This window comes from Carcharodon carcharias, chromosome 12 (genome assembly GCF_017639515.1).
Source record: "Carcharodon carcharias isolate sCarCar2 chromosome 12, sCarCar2.pri, whole genome shotgun sequence".
In the NCBI taxonomy this organism is placed as follows: domain Eukaryota; kingdom Metazoa; phylum Chordata; class Chondrichthyes; order Lamniformes; family Lamnidae; genus Carcharodon; species Carcharodon carcharias.
In genome coordinates, this window is record NC_054478.1 from 89915473 (window position 1) to 89934939 (window position 19467).

The 19467-nt window shown below is 39.6% G+C and overlaps 1 protein-coding gene and 1 pseudogene across 1 annotated transcript in view; one reads left to right on the top strand and one right to left on the bottom strand.

Moving 5' to 3' along the window:
- The window catches only part of itprid2 (ITPR interacting domain containing 2), a 318082-nt gene that overhangs the window by 168970 nt on the left and 129645 nt on the right, over positions 1-19467 (top strand). The gene's annotated exons all lie outside the window — the stretch shown is intronic.
- On the bottom strand, positions 14236-14334 carry LOC121285352 (annotated as a pseudogene).

Sequence of the window (19467 nt, forward strand, 5' to 3'; positions counted from 1 at the left end):
TCAACTCTGCACAGGACACATTTCAGACTTCTCTGAGACCAAACTCTGACTTGAGAGGCATTTTATTTATATAGGCAGCATCATCCGTGAAACACATGTGCATAAATCTTAACCCGGGCCCATTCGCGACCCTGCAAAAATAGTAGGTTCCAGATGCGTCGGCCATTTTCGCAATGACTAAGAGGCTCTCCATTGTAGTGAAAATTCAGGCCTTAGACTACCTGATCTTTCCTCATACGACAATCTGCTCATTCCAGGGATCAGTGTTGTGAACCATTGTTGCACTCCTAAGGCAAGTATATTCTTCCTCGGGCACAGGGAACAAAACTGTGCGCACTATTCCAGATGTGGCCTTACTAAGGCCCTATATAATTGCAATAAAACTTCTCTACCCTTACACTTGAATTCTTTCATTAAAAAGGTCAGTATAGTATTTGCTTTCCCATGTTAACTCTGTGATTCATGTACAGGGACACCCAAGTCTCTCTAAATACCAACATTTCCCATTATTACCATTGAATAAACATTCTGCTTTTCTATTTTTCCTTCCAAAGTGATAACTTCATATTTCTTCACATTATATTCCATTTGCCACATCCCTGCCTGTCACGTAATCTGTCTGTACCCCTTCGCAATATTTTGTGTCCTGCTCATGGATTGCTATCCCACCTAATTTTATATCATCGGCAAACTTGGGTATCATTACACTTGGTCCCCATATCTAAGTCATTGGTACAGATTGTAAATAGCTGAGGCACAAATACTGATCCTTGTAACACCCCACTGGTTACAGTCTGCCAACCCGAAAGTAACCTGTTTATTCCTACTCTCTGTTTCTGACTATTAACCAATCTATTGGTTTGCCCTTATCTACCCTGCTAGTTACACCCTTAAAAGCACTAACAAATTTGTCAAACATGATTCCCTTTTCATAAATCATTGTTGACTCTGGTAATTGTATTATGATTCTCCGAGTGCCTTGTTATCACATCCCTAATTTTGCCCTACCATTGATGCTAACTAGCCTTTGGTTCCATGTTTTCTCTCCCCCTCCTTTCTTAAATTGTAGAGTATGATTGCCACCACCTAATCCATGAGAATGGCTCTAGAATCTAAGGAATTTTGGAAGATCGAAAGCAATGCTGTCTACTCGCTCTGTAGCTATCTCTTATAAAGCTCTATGATGTAGGCTGTTAGCTTTAAGGATTTTTTTTGTCATTTTTGTCTTATTAATTTCTTCAAGGCTATTTATTTACTACTAATAATATCCCTAAGTTCATTACCATTAGACCCTTGGTTCCCTACAATTTGCAGAAGGTTTTTGTGTTCTGCTGTGAAGACAGATACCAAGTATTCATTTAATGCCTCTACAATTTCCTTTTTCCCAAAATAATTGCTTCAGTCTCTGTAAGGAACCCATGTTCTGCTGCTCTCTTCCTTTTTACATACTTATAGAAACATTTACAATTTGCTTTTATGTCTTTTGCCCATTTGCTCTATTCTGTCTCTATCAATTTCTTTATAAACCTTTTCTGAATTCTAAAATCCTTCCAGTTTTGAAGCTTATTATCCTTCTTGCCAAAATTATAAGCATTATATGAGTGAGGAATGTTATCGGACTGAGTAAAGGGGGTGTTCGGCTTCTGACATGTTCTGGGAGTGCTAGCTACTGACATCAGCAGCTTTTGGCACAATGACTATTAAGAACATAAGCAGAAGTGGACGGTTTTGTCCCTTGAGGCTGCTCTACCATTCAATACAATCAGGGCTGATCATTGACCTCAACTCCACCTTCTTGCCTGCTTCCCGTATCCTTTGGTTCCTTATTGATCCCTCTTTTGAATATACTCCATGATGAAGAATCCATAACCCTCTTAATTCCAAAGATTCACATACCTTTTGAGTGAAGAAATTTCCCCTCATCTTAGTACTAAATGGGTCCGTTATCATGAGGCCCGTGTCCCATGTTCTAGATTCTCCAGCCAGGCAAAGCAACCTTTCCGTGCCTGCCCAGTCAAACCTCTTCAGAGTATTGTATGTTTCATGAGATAATCTCTCATTTTCTATATCCCAGAGAGTAGAGGCCCAATTTACTCAACCTCTTATCCTAGGATAACCCTCTCATACCAGGAATTAATCTAGTGCCCCCTCACTGATTGCTTCCAAGGCAAGTATATCGTCCCTTAGATATGGAGATCAAAACAATGCCTTGCTAAAGCCTTATACAATTGTAGCAAGACTTTCTTATTCTTGTACTCTAATCCCCTTGCAGTAAAGGCCAATTTACTATTTGCCTTTCTAATTGCTTCCTATGCCTGCATGCTAACTTTGTGTTCCTTGTACAAATATACCAAGGCTCTCTGAGCATTAACATTTAAAAGTTTCACTCCTTTTTAAATAAACAATCTGTTTTTCTATTCTTATTTCCAAAACAAATAACCTTGCACTTCCCCACATTATACTCCATCTGCTGCCTTGTTATCCACTCACTTAACCTGCCTGCATCTCTTTACATACTCTTTGTGTCCTTGAAGAGGCATATCAGGTTGTATCATGGGATTACCCAGACTTGGCCAAGTTGTGTACATAGTTTTAAAAGTGTCCGCAGTTTAAAAAAACTAGAATGAATATGACCTTTTGACCAAACCTGGAAGCTAATGACTCGCCTATGGGTCAGTCCATGACAAAGCTAAAGACTGTGACCTTTGGGTCAAGATAAAATATGTTGATGAATGATCTAGAATTATACTGTAATAAACTGGGTTGCTTAACCTCAGGATCAAGTTGAGATATGCAGATAACTTGGCACAGCAGCAAAATATCAGGATAAAGAAGCAAAGTTCATGTTTTGGAATGAACCTGTAAACATCATTTGTGCTAAAGGTCAGGTTATTCTGCGATTGTTTTACAAATTCCTCCGGAACTGTGTAAGTTATGAACAGGTCATTCTGTGTTTCTGTTGCAAACTCATTTGTGATTAAGGATGTAACAATTAGACATACTAGGTAAGAACATTGTGAGTTAATGATGAATTATCCCAAAGATGGTGCATATAACCAACAGAAACTATGTAACTTCAAATTGCCTTTTAGAGCATTCTGAAAGAGCATTTTCCTATGTGCATACTTGTATTAAATAAAAACGCTGCTGCTTGAATCTACCTACAGTTGACTCTGTATCGAGTGGCTTTCAGATAGTCTACCGGTCCTCTATATAGCTTATGTTCCCACCTAACTTTGTATTGTCAGCAAATTAGATTTATTACTCTCAGCTTCTTCATCTAAGTTATGAAGATAGATTGTAAATAGCTGAGGCCCTAACACTGATCCTTGTGGCATTCCGCTAGTTACAGCTGGCTAATTGAAAATGTTCTGTTTATCCCTACTCTCTGCTTCCTGTCCAACGGCCAATTCCCCGCCTATGCTAATTTATTTTATTTAGTAAATGCAAATCCCTGATGGCCTCCTCATTTGCTGAGTTTAAGGTGATTAGACCGCCCTAACCTATAAAGCGTTCACTTCTCGATACTGTGCAGCATTGCTTATGTCGCTCCACAAGTGCATAAGGGGTTTGTACTGAGGCCTCAGCAGCGTCGGTTGGCTGCACAGGGGCCATGGCCTGTCCTGAAGCTGGTTAACAAGCACCACTCTCGCAGTAGTAGTTTAAAGCCTGCCATTCAACAGATGGGGTTTGTCTTGTCACAAGGAACTTGTCAGTGACTTCCCATGTTTCCCATTCCTTGATCCAAGGAATGTTTACTGGTAGATCTTGCTCAAGAAGATTGTTCCGTTTGGGTTGAAGGGGAGCTGTAGGTTGGTTGAACAGGTCATCATACAGTGGTAATGAATTGCAGCACTGATCGTTTCAACCAGCTTGTGGGTTTTTGTCAGTCAGCAGCTAAGTAGGAGAGTGATGTCCATGAGGACAGGAAGCCACGGGAGGGGTTTTGAGTAGGGGGGTTTCAGTTATGATGCGCATTGTTGCATTCAGTTGAGTGCCGACAAGATGTTTGTGTGTGATGACCTGTGCTAGACAGGTGCACAGCCAAGTGCACAATATTCTGCTGTGGAGTGTGATAGGGCAAGTGCTGAGGTCCAGAATGTTGTGGCAGTGGCGCCCCATGTAGATCCAGCAAGTTTGGTTAGTATGTTGTTTCTGATTTTTACCTTCGCTCCGTTTTCTTCAGATGTTCCCAGAAGGACAGAGTCCTATCCAGAGTCATTCCCAAGTATGTTGGGTTGGGATCATGCCTTTGGCCATCCATGTAGATATGCAAATTCTGTTTTTTGGCACCGGCATTTTGGAGGTGGAACACACATGGATATGGTTTTAGAGGGATTCAGTGTGAGATGCCATGTGCGCAGTAGTCCGTCAACTTTGTAACATCTTCATTAAGGATTTGGTCCAGAGTGTAGAAGGATGGAGCTTGTGTAGCATAACAGATGAATTTGCAGGATGTGGTTGTGTATATGTCGAACAGGATTGGGGCTACCACTGAGCCCTGTGGTAGTCCATTGGCCAATCTACTCCAAGCACTTCTTTCTTGCCCAAGGACGCTGAATCATTTGTTGTGAAAGAGTGTTTCAGCAACTACGAAAACGGAATTACCTGGACAAACTCAGCAGGTCTGGCAGCATCATTCTGTTTTTGTTTTGGATTTCCAGCATCCGCAGTTTTTTGTTTTTATCTGTGTTTCAGCAACTGTCTGACCCAGGTTGGAAGCACTCCAGACAGCTTTAGGAGCAGGCCAGTGTGTCTATCATAGGCAGCGGTGAGGTCCAGTAGCATTAATCCTGTCCTCAGGGTCTTTTGGAAGCTATTTTTAATGTGGGTGGTGAGTGCCAAAATTTGATCACGTGCTGTGCCCTTTACTGAAACCAGCTTGGCTGGCACTAAGGATGGTCTCAAGAAGATGTACGTTGTAGGATAAAGTAGCTCAAAGATCTTGAAGCATACAAAAAGTAGTGAAATCGGTCAAGAGCTGGCTGCTAATGTGAGATTTTCCAGGTTTTGGAATGGCAATGATTTTTGCCGTATGTTACACCCTTTGGGAATGAGTTTGAGCTGATTCTTGTGTGGAACTGAGTCAGCCAGGCACAAGCATGGGGGCAAGTGTTTCAGGAATTCTGGTCCGATGTTGTCAAATCACGCTGCTTTGTCACATTTCAAGCCCCTTAATGCTTTCTGCATTTCTGTAATCTTGAAGGGATCAGAACTGCCATGTTGCTGATGTTTTTCAGTTTGTTACAGGTGATGCATTTTATTTTCTTTTTCAATGGTGCCCTCACTGTATGGAGCAGATGACTGGCAACTTGGTTCGGGGTGACCGACGGGTGATTTAATGTAGGTGATTTTTGGACTGCTCCAAGGTGGTGAATCAGGCTCCAGCACTTCAGACTGGAATGAGTGAAATTGATCTCTGCTGTCATTTCCTCCCATCTGACATGCTGTGCAGCATTGAGAGATTCGATGAGCTGGTCTGCTATAGTGGGGCCACTAGATGAGTCATATTCCTTAGGCATATTGCCTCCCTGTATCAAGGCATGGGACATAGATTGGTCGATAGCCATGAGGGATGACTTTGTGAATGGCAGCACAAAAGTGCTTATATGATTCTTCCACAGGTATATTTTGAACTGGTAGAGTTAGAATGATGCGGTCTATGGTCATGCTGTATTTTGGTCAATCAGCTTTATGGAAGTTCCATTGCATCCTCTTTGGCCTTTGGCTTCAAGTCATCAATAGTACAATGTGAATGCGTGTTGACTATGTGAGAAGTTGTCCAGGACTAGGCACTGTGCTGGTTGGAGGTGACCATCAAGGGAACTGATCCAGCAAAGGTCAGGTGAGTATTTCTGACCGCATCTGGCTGAATGGAACGTTCCTCATTGCTTGGGATTGATTTGGTATGTGACTAAATTACCCCAACTCCATTAGCCCTTATCTTGGTATTAACCTATCGTGCAGTACCTCATCCAATGCCTTTTGAAAATCCAAGTACACTACATCCACTGATTCTCCTTTATTTTGCTTGTTATAGCCTCAAAAATCTCTTAATGAATTCGTCAAGTACTATTTTCCTTTTGTAAAGCCATGTTGACTTTGTATGATCACCTTATGATTTTCTAAGTGTGCTGTTAAGACTTCCTTAATAATAGATTCCTACTTTTACCCAACAATTGATGGCAGGCTAACTGGCCTATAGTTTCCTGTTCTCTCTCTCTCTCCTTTCTTGAATAGCGGTGTTACATTTGCTAACTTCCAATCAGTGGGATTATTCTAGAATCTACGGAATTTTGGAAAATCATAGTCAATGTATCCGCTATCTCTGCACCTATATCTTTTTGTTTCCTAGTCTGTAGACAGTTCCATATGGGGATTTGGCAGCTTTTAGTTCCTTAAGTTCCTCTAACATATTTTCTCTGCTGATTTTAATTACTTTTTAAGTTCCTCACTCTTATCAGCCCTCTATTTTCTGTTTCTGGTATGTACTTCATGCCTTCACTGTGAAGATAGACACAAAATATTTGTTCAACCTCTCTGCCATTTTTTCTTTTGCCATAATTTCTCCTGTCTCTGCCTCTAAGGGACCAATAGATTCTCTTCCTTTTTCTATATTTTAGAAGCTGTTTTTATTTGCTTTATCTTTCTAGCGACTTTACTTCCATTCCCCCCCCACCTTTTCATCACATTTTTGGTCACTGTGCCATTCCTAAAACATTCCTAATCCACAGGCTTTACAACACTCTAAGACTCTTAATCTGACACTATCCTCAACTTCCCTAGTAAGTCATGAATGGATTTTTCTCGCTGAATTTTTGTTTTTTAATAGGATGTCTTTTTGAACATTTGAATTGTTTCTTTAAATTATTCCCACTTGAGTTACTGCCATACCTTTGAATTTATTTAACAAATCAATCTTAGCCAGCTCCCCATCATACCTAGATAATTGACTTTCTTTAGATTTAAGATTCTTTTTTGGGACTGGAATATGTTGCTTTCAAATTTAATATGGAATTCAGTGTTTTTTTAATCACTTCTTCCCAGAGAAATCTTTTACTATGAGACTACTACTTAACCTTTTCTCATTGCACAAAACTAGATATAAAATAGCTTATCCGTAGTTGGTTCCATAGCATGTTATTCCAGGAAACTTTACAAGCAGTCTACAAACTCATCTTTCAGACTACATTTGATTTGTTCAGCCCTCTAGTTCTTGATGTTCTTTTGAGTGGGAACAGTTTCTCACTATTTATCCTGTCCATAACCCTCAGGCTCTTGAATACCTCTATCAAGTCTCTTCTCAGCTTTCTTTCCTCCAAGGAAAGCAGTCCCAGCCTCTCCAATCTATCCTCATAGCTACAGTTCTTCATCCTGGGAATCATTCTTGTGAATCTCCTCTGTACTCTTTCCAGTGCCTTCACATCCTTCCTCAAGTGTGGTGCCCAGAACTGGATGCAGTATTCCAGATGGAGCCTAACCAGTGTCTTATACAAGTTCAACATGAGTTCCTTACTCTTGTACTCAGTGCCCCTATTAATAAAGCCTAAGATACTATATGCTTTATTAACTGCTTGCCCAACATGCTCTGCCATTTTCAATGACCTATGTACATATACACCCGAGGTCCCTCTGTTCCTGCACCTCCTTTAGAGGCTCTCCCTTTATTTTATACTGTCGCACCATATCTTTCCTGCCAAAATGCATCACCGCACACTTCTCTGCATTGAATTGGGGCCAATTGGCACATGGTAGCAATCCAGAGAATATTAGCTTTGTGTTTTGCATATTAATCTGGATCCTAACTCCTCAAACTGTCTATCTATGCTGTTGATTCCTATGTGGACCACAACGACCAAATCCTCTTCTTCCTACACCAAGTTTGCTTCCCACTGCAAGGAGCTGTCTTAACTCCACAGTGCCAGCCAATGAGTGAGCGGCAGGGAGCCAGCCAATGAGTGAGCGGCAGGGAGCCAGCCAATGAGTGAGCGGCAGGGAACCAGCCAATGAGTGAGCGGCAGGGAGCCAGCCAATGAGTGAGCGGCACGGAGCCAAACAGTGGGCCATAACATCGGAGCCTCCCAGCATCGTATTGGTGGGAGGGGTACCCCAAAGATGCACTGGGGAATCCCCTTTGGAAGTTCACAGGTAAGAATTACATGGCAATTGCCTAAAAGTGCAACTTCCCCTGGGCAATTGCCCTGCACTGGGAACCATCTGAAAATGCAAATTAAGTCGCAAACTTTGCATGATTCCAACAGGGTTACACCAGTAGTTACCTAGAAAAAGGTAGAAGATTTGAAACCACTTCTAACTTCTGGATAACTATTGTACAGAACAAGACTGACCCCCATGGGACTCCCCCACCCCTCTCCCAAGTCCTGCCCACTTAGCTTCTCCCTTGCCTGTCAAGCAACTTTAAATTCCAATGGACCTTTTAAGACCTGCTGAGTTTTTCCAGGTAATTCTGTTTTGTTTTGGATTTCCAGCATCCGCAGTTTTTTTGTTTTTACCTTTTAAATTTACCTGGTTTGTGGCAGCTAGGGCAGTAGAAAAGGGGGTGGGGTCTCCTTCACTTCAATTCTCCTGCATTTTGATGCTAGGCCTGGGAACAAGCTACACTGCCTGGATCTCACTTGGCCTGAGCCAGAAGGTCAGGTGAGACAGGCTGAGAAAAAATTAACATAAGTGATTGGACACGGAGTGGCAATCTGAAGCTGATTGCCACTCCAGCGAAGTTCAGGCCCAGTATATTTTGTAGCAAATAAAGTAAACAGAGTCAATTCTCAGAATCTATTTAAAAAATTGCTATGAATTGCTGCAACGAACAGAACTTCAGCAGGAGCTGCCTTGATCAAAAGCAGGATGATTGCTCCAGAAATATGCAGTGAGTGAAGGATAGTTACATAATATAAATTGATGGTTTCTCCAGAAATATGCAGAGAGTGGAGAGTGGTTACATACAAATCCTGTGTGCGAAAGCAATCCCTGTCACTTACAACAGTGCACTCGTCAGGGTGTAATTGAAGGGAAGAATTACCCAACTGTCTACATTTTGGCCATGAACAGTGGCATCGGTATAGGCAGCTGCCAGCAGATCTTCACGCCAGCAGGTCACAGTCAGTTGTCATGAACTGAATCTAGTAAGTGCAACCTTGACTTACCGCGAGCTGCATGAAACTCATGAGTCAGAAAGTGCTATCGTCACCTAGTTTAAAAGCAGCTTTTGTGTACGGAAAATAAGGTGTCCCATTTCCTAGTTTGTAGCGTTTCTTAAATATTTTTAAAATTCTTTGTGGGATGTTGGCATTGCTGGCAAAGCCAGCATTTGCTGCCCATCCCTAATTGCCCTTGAACTGAATAACTTGCTAGGCTATTTCAGGGGGCAGTTAAGAGTCAACCACATTGCTATGGTCAGACCAGGTAAGGATGGCAGATTCCCTTCCTTAAAGGACATTAATAAGCCAGATGGCTTTTTACAGCAATCAATGATAGTTTCATGGTCACCATTACTGAGATTAGCTTTATATTCCAGATCTATTAAGTGCTGTCATTGTGGAATATTGAACTCACGGCCCCCCCAGATATTAGGTTGGGCCTCTGGATTACCAGTCCAGTAACATCATTACCACTACACCACCATCTCACCAATGCCAAAATCTCCCCAAGATGTAAAATACATCTTTTGGCTGAAATTCCTGCCATAAGTCCTGCTCCACTTCAAAGTCATTGGTTGACACATCCTGACAAAAAAAAGCCTAAGTCAGTTAGCAAAGAGGAGAGACCATAAAAAGGATCTGACGGTTGGAAGTAAAAGCTACTGAGATTGATATTAGATGGGGTGGGGAAGAAAACCAATGAAGGAAAGTTCTTTTGTTTTAACTGTGATCATTGTGTTAACCATTTATTTTTAATTTACAAGATGCCTATTAATAATGTGCTGTGATACTTTAAAAAAAAAAGCTTCAGTTGTGCTGCAACTCCCTTATGACATTTTTGTGTGCTTAATTTATCTTGTGGTGACCCAATAGGAGTGACATCACTCTTAGATCAGGTCAATCAGCTTTTCAAGAAAATATGCTTGACTAACAATATTATATAAATCCATATACTGAATTACTTAGTGATTGGTATAAATCATACTGTGGGACTAGCAGCAGTTTAGACCTAATTAAAGACAAATGTCCTTATTATGTACAGCAGCTGGTTTTCCATTCCCAGTATTCAGATGTGTCTGTTATAGTTAACACAGAAGTGCCATTAAAAATAAAGGGAAAGTTTGTGTCTGCAAATGGAGAAAGATTATTTTGAGCCAGTTCTCTTCCTTTATTTATAGCCACAGATTTCAGCCTCGATCTCTGCCCGTGGGAATGTTGCCTTTCTTTTTGTTTCTGACCGTGCACATGAGAAACTTTTTGGAGGCGTGTAAAACAGCTGTGTAAAACTACTCTGACTCAGCAATAGTAGAGAAATGGGCTGTGGAGAGGGTAAACCGCTATATGTGTTCTCTTTCTTCACTTCAGAACAAATTGTTGTGTCTGGCCACCATGGGGGAGCTGGAGGATAGTTGTATACAAACCCTGTGCTTGAAAGCAATCCCTGTCACTTACTTATTTCTTGTTGAATACTTCAGTGATATTGTCATTTCATCTGTTCCTTATTCTACAAAAAGACTAATTTCTCACCTATACCCAGACAGGTTCAACTTGTGCTGCTTCCGTCACACAATTGGCTAAGATTGACCAGCATCCACTTCCTGAGCTGGAATAACCCAACAACTCGAATTATGTATTAGGATTCATGACTCTTGTGTATGGGAGGTTAAGGCAAACTTAATCAGTGGTGATGGTTCAGTATATCCTGACCCCCTGGTAAAATGCATTAGATCAGAATAGGATTTGGAGAGAGGGGCCTGGCTTTTGATTTCAGTGGCCAGTTTGGACTACTGCATTTTAATCCTCCACTTCCTTCTGGACATTGCCTTGCCATGTTATATTGACGCAGCCATATAAATATCATAAAAAATGAAATAATGAACAGAGAGCCCTGGAAAATTCATATAGCACCAGGTTACTGTAGAACAATTAATTTTCCAAAATTCCCTGTATTTGGGGAAGATTCCATTAAATTGGAAAATAGCAAATGCAACTCCTTTATTCAAAACGGGAGGGATATAGAAAGCGAGAAACTGCAGACCAGTTAGCGTAACATCTGTCATGGGGAAAATGTTAGAAGCTATTGTTAAAGATGTTATAGCAGGGCGCTTAGATAAATTCAAGGTAATCAGGCAGAGTCAACATGTGTGAGGGAAATCATATTTAACCAATTTATTGGAGTTATTTGAAGAAGTAACATGTGCTGTGGATAAAGGGGACCTGGTGGGTATACTGTACTTAGATTTCCAGAAGGCATTTGCTAAGGTGCCCCATCAAAGATTATTATAGAAAGTAAAAGCTCATGGTGAAGGGGTTAACATATTGGCATGAACAAAATATTGGCTAGCTAACAGAAAACAGAGAATAGGCATAAATGGGTCATTTTCTGGTAGGCAAGATGTAACAAGTGCTGTGCTACAGGGATCAGTGCTGGGGCCTCAAATGTTTACAATTTATAAAAATGACTTGGATGAAGGGACGAAAGGTATGGTTGCTAAATTTGCTAATGACAAAAAGATAGGTAGGAAAGTAAGTTGTGAAGAGGACATAAGGGTACAAAGGGATATAGATAGGTTAAGAGAGTGGGCAAAGATATGGCAAATGGAATATAATGTGGGGAAAATGTGAACTTATTCATTTTGGCAGGAAGATTCCAAAAAAAAGCATATTATCTAAATGGTGAGAGATTGCAGAGCTCTGAGCTGCAGAGGGACCTGGGTGTCCTAGTGCACAAATCGCAAAATGTTAGTATGCAGTTACAGCAAGTAATTATGAAAGCTAGTAGAATGTTATCGCTTACTGTGAAGGGAATTGAATACAAAAGTTGAGAGGTTATGCTTCAGTTATACAGGACTTTGATGAGACCACATCTGGAGTACTGTATACAGTATTGGTCTCCTTATTTAATGAAAGATTTAATTAAGTTGGAAGCAGTTGAGAGAAGGTTCACTAGACTAATACCTGGAATGGGCAGGTTGTCTTATGAGGAAAGGTTGGACAGGCTAGGCTTGTATCTGTTGGAGTTTAGAAGAGTAAGAGGGAACTTGATTAAAACAAATAAGATCCTGAAGGGTCTTAACAGGGTGGATGTAGACAGGAGAATCTAGAACTTGTTTAAAAATAAGGAGGCGTCCTTTTAAGACAGAGATGAGGAGAAATCTTTCTGAGGGTCATGAGTCTTTGGAGCGCTCCTCCTCAAAAGGTGGTGGAAGCAGAGTCTTTGAATATTTTTAAGGCAGAGGCAGATAGCTTCTTGATGAGCAAGTGGGTGAAAGGTTATTGGGTTAGGTGGGAATGTGGGGTTGAGGTTACGATCAGATTAGTCATGATTTTATTGAATGTTGGAGCAGGCTCAAGGGGCCAATTGGGCTACTCCTGCTTCTAATTCATATGTTCATATGTAATAAAATGAGAACAGGCACCCTTTTTTGTGGGCAGATCACTTAAAGAAACACTAAGGGTGGTTTCAGTGGAAAGGAGGAGTACTCCAGTACAAGTCTCTTCAGATCTGTTAAGTTAACTACAAGATAAAACAAAGAATAAACCACAGCAATTAAGATGTTTTGCGGAGGAGTAGCTGAATGATGAGTTGTGATGTGAAGTATTTCCGCATATTAAGTTAATTTAACATGTAGTTGTTCAATGACCTAAGTGATACAAAAAACAGGAGTGATTAACTTGTTTTATGTATTCCTGGAATATCTAAAAAAAAAATTCACCTTATTTTGTTATAGTTGCCTTCTAGAAAAATAATAATCCATTTCCTTATGAATTGGAGCATTGATCGGATTTTAAAAACCCGTGCCTAATCTGATTGATCTAAATAAAAAATGTGAAAGGGCTCTTATCATTTACGCGATTACAAAAAATTAATATGTCACACATGAATGACAGGTTGTACAAGTTCCAGCTAAACTTATTTATTTATCAGCCACGAGTCTAGTTGCATCATCATGTCATTAAATGCAAAAGTTAGCTTCTGTCTTGGCTTGTATTCATACATCAAGAAAGACTTGCATTTACATTGTGCCTTTCACAACCACTGGACATTTCAAAGCATTTTTCAAAAGTACTTCACTGGTTGTATTGTAATCACTGTTGGAACCAATCATAGTAAACACAGCAAACAAAGTATTGCCTGCCTATACTTATTTATGCGTCCGTCTGCTGGATTGAACAGTAGACCATCCGGAGCTGATCTCCAGTTTGTTTGGTCCATGCAAAACACCCTTCACCAGCGTGTGCTCATTTTGCACTTTCTTTTATACCATACCCGCTTTTAGTCATAGGATATAACATGACAGCACCATATTTTATATTATTTACCTGAAAACTGGTAGAAGTTGGTGCAGGAGGCCTCATATATATCTCTCGTTACTCTGTTCAGATCTTACCTACTAATTTTTGTATCCATGGTATCCTCACTTAATATTTAAACTTAAACATATCTGAAGTCACGATACAATTCCCATCTAGAGGTCAACTGTTTGAATATTTTATTTCTTCTACTTTCACAATCATGGGTATAAATATTGAACATTATAATTTAATCTATCCCATTACACATTCTCCCTACTTGGTTCATTAGAAGTTTCAACTATCCAATTCTGAGAAATGTTTCACAACATCTGCAATATTTTTTAAATAGCATTTTATCATTGTCACCTTGACGGCCTGTGTGCAACGAAGCTGCCTGTCTGAGTTTCTTTTAACTGGCCAATCGGGATGACACTGCCCCAGTGTCACTGAGCAAATAACCTGACAAAAATGCTCCCTTTCATCCAGGGCACAAACTATAGAAAACAATCATAAAGAGCAAAAATAACCAAATCTAAGTAAAAATGTTATTATCTTATGACAACAATGCACTCCAGTCTCTCCAATGTCTGCTGGTCATGGAAGGCCTCAAGTGTACAGGTGGCTACCGCATGCTCCTTCTCTAGGACCACTTGGGCCACACATGGCCACAAAAGAGAGACAGCCAGAGCAAACACCACTGACCTGGACTTGTGGATGGCCACCTTGGCCAGGCCCATGAGAAGGTTCTCCACCTTTCCCATCCCCCATCAGCAAGGGTGGTCAAAGTATGGAATGTTTCATGAATTTATGTATCGCCCTTGTGCAGGGACCATACCAATCTACTCTGTATCATTTCCAATTTTAGCGCTATATATGTGCTGCTGAATTGAGCTAGTTTAGGTTTCACTTCCCTTTTTCATAATGCGTATTAGATCAGCTATTTTATGTTGTAACTCTAAACCCTACAGCACAATCTCTATTTCATCTTTATATATTCCTCTTGCTGATGTCGTTTTGTGAGAAATTTAAGATGAAGCATGTCTGTTGTGGATCTTCGGAAACCGAATCGTACAGTAAAACTAGTAAAAGAAATTATCATTTTTTTATTAAGTGAACAGAATTTTCTTGCTGTTTTATATTAAAAAAAGCTTGCAACATACAAGGCAGGTGAAGGGATTATACATGAGGAAATTAATAAGGGAACATCTGCACAACTATGTCCTAAATAGTTTCATAATATGACACTTTGAGATTACAACCATTCACCTAGCGCAATATACACTTTTGTAGTATCTTCTGTAATGTTTGTTCAGATAGCCACACAGTCCTCTGGTGAATGTCCACCTGTTTTGACTGTTCTTGGCTTCCTTTTGAACTAAACAACAGAAGCTTCAAAAAAGTGAACAGATCATCCAGTAGGACTTGTAGAAACTTGTTGGTTTTGGGTTCATGTAAGTAACCCAATGTGGATCTGGGATTGGTGAGAAAAATGGAATTTTTCTCAATTAGGAATTCTGATTTTATGCAGATACAACTCGTAGGTAAGTGGCTACTGCTCAGTAGCATTCTGTTGATAGCTTTATTGTATGAAGTGTGAAGTCTGTACTTTTAGAAGTACCATAAAGTAAATTATGAAAGGGCTTTCTCATAAATTCTAGCTATTATACTTGAGGCAGTAAGAGTTGTTTTGCTGAATAAACTTGAGTGTTCTTCCAAGTATACCTATTGTACTGTAATGAAATTTAAACGTCTCATCCGCCACCTGTCAGTAACCTAATTTTAAATGAAAGAAATGACATTAAAAATCAAAACTGAACCATTTGCTAGTTATATTGATATACAGCAGTCAGTTTCTCAATAAATGAAAAAAAAAGATAGGTATATAAGCAGTCCTTGGACCCAAAAAGCCAACTTAATTTTAAGAGCCTCCTTGAAGGTTGGCAGTTGGGTGCAATTATCAGAAACTCCCAATGGTGATTGGTTAGGATTCATGGGCATGGTCAGTTTTGTGGGCTAGTTTTGAGCACAATTTTTTTACATGACAAAAGATAGCAGAAATTCAATTTGCATTGGATATAATTTGCACTCAAACTACTGTTTTCGTGCTCATTTTGGGTGAATTGCAAATGGGAAAATAAATGCAACCTAGCAGAAACTCCAGGCCAATATTTCTTGAGTTTGAACAATGTTTCAGTTGCTATTTTAAGTATTTCTATGGGAGGTTATGTCCTTCCTGTGTCCATGCTTTGTAACCTGGGTGAGTAGGTGTTGGGAGAGTGAACAAGTTATTGAGGATGCAAAGCAGTTCTAACTTTTCATGATGCCATTAGACTAGATAATCCTTAGGTATTCCAAGTGGAATTTTTAAAACAAATCTTGAAGTTTGTCAATGGTAGATGTTTGACACCAGTGAGAGTACTGCAGTTTCAGAATCATGTGGTTAGTACAGGGGAATCCAAACCCCTCATAAAAATAGACTGGCATGAAAAATTAAACACAATATTAAGAAGATATTAAAGCTGTCACTTTATGATTGCATGATGGGTCTCTCTGTTAAGTGTAAACTTACATAGACTGTGACTTTCTTCTCATGTAGAAATTTCCAAATGTTTTTCGCTGAATGCTGCCTCATGTTCCAATCATGCTGTTTCCACTTTACCTAAGAAATAATCCAAATTGTTCAAAAGCAAGGGAAAAGATTGAGAAAACTTGTAAATGCTCTACCTGCTTTTAGTAATATTGTACTTGGTATGCCTCACATAGTCAACCCTGCTTTTTTCCAGCACTAAGCAATTCCACGGTCTTTCACTTCTTTTGGTCATACTCTGAGGAGGTGTATTATGGAGCGATGTTTGAATCCTCTTGCATTTCTAGAAAGAAAAGTGAACGCCTTGTATTTATATATTACCTTTCATGACCTCAGAACATCAAAAAAAGATTTATAACCAATGATGTACCTTTTTTTAAAGTGTAGGGTACTGTTGCAGTATAGAAACAGCAAACTGCAAACTGGTTTCTAGCACCTGTTGGTTGAGGAATCAATATTAACCAGGACACAGGGACAACTTACTCATCAAAATGGTGCTGGTGGATCTTTTATGTTCACCCGAGAGGGCAAATGGGACCTTGGCTTAACAGCTCAATGAAAAGTTAGCAACTTTGACAGTATATCACTCACTCAGAACTGCACTGAAGTGTCAGATTGGATTATGTGCTCAAGTCCCTGCAGCGTGACTTCTGCTTCAGAGGTGTGAATGCTATTGACTGAGCCACAGCTAGCAGTCAAGAACACTTTCTAGAAGCAAACATTAGATCTATGAAAGCTGCTTCTGATGCATGGCAACTGCTGTTGCACCAGAAACACTTCCGCTTGGATCTGCTCTTGTCCTCTGGTTGTTTGAATTTGCATTGGTGGCTTTCATTCTTGGCCAGCCTGATTTCCTTGTTCTTTTTTTCTGCTCCCTCATCAGCAAACCGCCTCCCCCACCCCAAGAACCTTGGCGTACCTTCCCTTTTTGGGAACCTCCTCCTGTAGTGAATGTAGTATTCTATATTTGTTATCTCCTTACAATGTGTAGAACTAGATTTTGTTGTGAGTTCTAGGGATTTCTGTGTGGTAGTTGAGACATGTTCTATGACAAGTCAACTATTCCATCTCCTTGCATGTTACTCAAAAAACGAGCATCAAACTGATTGAGGTGCATGAGAATCAACTCCTACATCTATATCTTCCCTAGTAGCTGAACCCACAAAATTGTCAGTGGCAACTGGCAATTTGTGCATCAAACAGAAAGAATCTCAGCATCTGGAGTTTGAGCTCTTATATATTTTTTGCAAAGTTATTTATTGTCATTGTGCAATGGTACAGGAGCAGGATCCTTTGAGTTTGGTTTACTAAAATATTTCATACAAAAGGTTTTTGAATTTTTGAAAAATAGTGGTTTCTTATTGATGGATGTTTGGCATATCTTTTTTTTCATCTAGATACCCATCCAGAAGTTTCAGGTTAGGTGAAGCATGAGTCTAATAACAGCCCTCTGTCTAACTATTTGTCTTTGTTAATTTAAAAGAGAACTGCCAATTTCACCGTTGTGAATTTTCTAACTCCCTCAACAACCAACATTCTAGCTTCCCTTAGCGAGGTTAGTAATTTAGATGTAATTGATACTGAATTGTGGACAGTTTTGTCCAGTCAACCTGAAGAGCACTTTACCTCCATGACAATACTCACATTTTAGAATCATTCATTGTAAGTTGTGCTTTGGTTCTGATTCTGATTCCATCTGATAGAGGCTTTTAAAGACTTCAGAGTCCAACTTTCCCAATTTCACATACTGTTCTAGTGTATTATATGCTATTTGAAACTGCCCAAAAGGAGTAGAATACCAGCATACTTCTCATTATATAGTTTATTTTGTTGTTAGCAGAGAACAAATCAGTGTTAGAAAATTTACAAAAATAAATTGCACAACTAGGTGGTGTATTGTTAGTGTTTGCTGAGTTTCTCCTGCTAAAGATATTCCGCTGTGGGCAAATTACCTTGTGTGTAGTCTCATCGTTCAGCACAGGGGACCTGTTTTATTTTAACAACTCTGCAGCTTAATTGTATACTTAGCTCTTTCTATTTACAAATACTTTGTTTTAGTATTTTCAGTCACCATATTCAGAGAACTTCAATTAGTCTGTTGATTAAATGATGATGGAAGTGCATCACTGTGTAGTTGTGTCCTGGCACTACAGAGCGTCATGGTCTGTGAAACTTCAACATTAATGCTTATATTTGTGGTTTCTCGGAAGTACCTTGTTAACTCCATTTCAATGTACGATATGTGGAAGATGGTTTTCTTAGTTAAGTGATCTGAAAATGATACATCCTTTACAAGTTGTTCTGTGTGAGAATGCACTTGATTTTTTTTTCAGAATATGCTTCCAGAATATCAACCACACAGAGTGCAGCAGTTCAAGTAGGTGGCCCATTGCCCTCTTCTCAAGGGCAACTAGGGATATGCAATGAGTGTCAACCTTGCTAGCAATGCCCACACCCCAAGAGTGAATAGGTTTTAAAAATGCCTTTTTCCTTTTGCTGATGCTAAAGGTTTGGTCAGCTGAAATTACCCCAGAGGTCACTTCATTTAAATTGATCATTTCTACTGCAGAAAATTATTGTGTGTATTTTATAAAACAACAAATGGTTAATGGTCGAACAGGAAACTCGCTGCTTCTGAGAAGGTATGTTCCTGAGGGCCTCATTCAAATTGTAATTTACTGCTGATGTGTTAATTCAGTCATCATTAGGAGTTGTATTGCAAACCAGATTGCATGCCTGAAAATCCTGGCTAATCTGTAGGATGAAGTGAAACTGGCCTCCATTGCAGTGGGGTTTCAATTTTATGTTATCATTAAGATTTAGGTAATGAGTGAAATTTCAATACCAAGACAACTTGAACTGAAACTAGCCAAGGACATAGATTCGGTATCTGTCCTACAAGTTTTGGTTATTCCTAAAGAGAGCATTTTGATTTAATTAAGAGGGTAAAATACCACTGTTTAGGAGCCTATTACTGGCGACTGTAAGAGTATCACTTCAAGAAGCATATTGACTAAATATGATATTTTTTTCTCCCAACTGCAGTAGGTACCAGGACATTAATTAAGTTTACTGACCATATTTTTCCTGTGTCTGGGCCTGATTTAAGGAACTGTCAACATCAGGGAAATATTAGAGCCAAAATTTATGACCAAAGAGTAAAACCGATTGCAAACGCATTTGCACAAGGCTAGGCGTCAATTATTATATTAGATCTGGCAAAATTGGAAATATTTTTAAACTTAAATTGGGAAAACTTGACTTAAGTAACTGCATGCTTTTTCACATAGGAACAACTGTGTAAACACACACCCGAATATAAGGAGTAATGTGACCTAAATCACTGTTTACACAGTAGGCTGGAGATTGTTTGGTTTTGTAAAGCTGTATGCAGTAAATGCTACATTACTAAAGATCTGTATCATG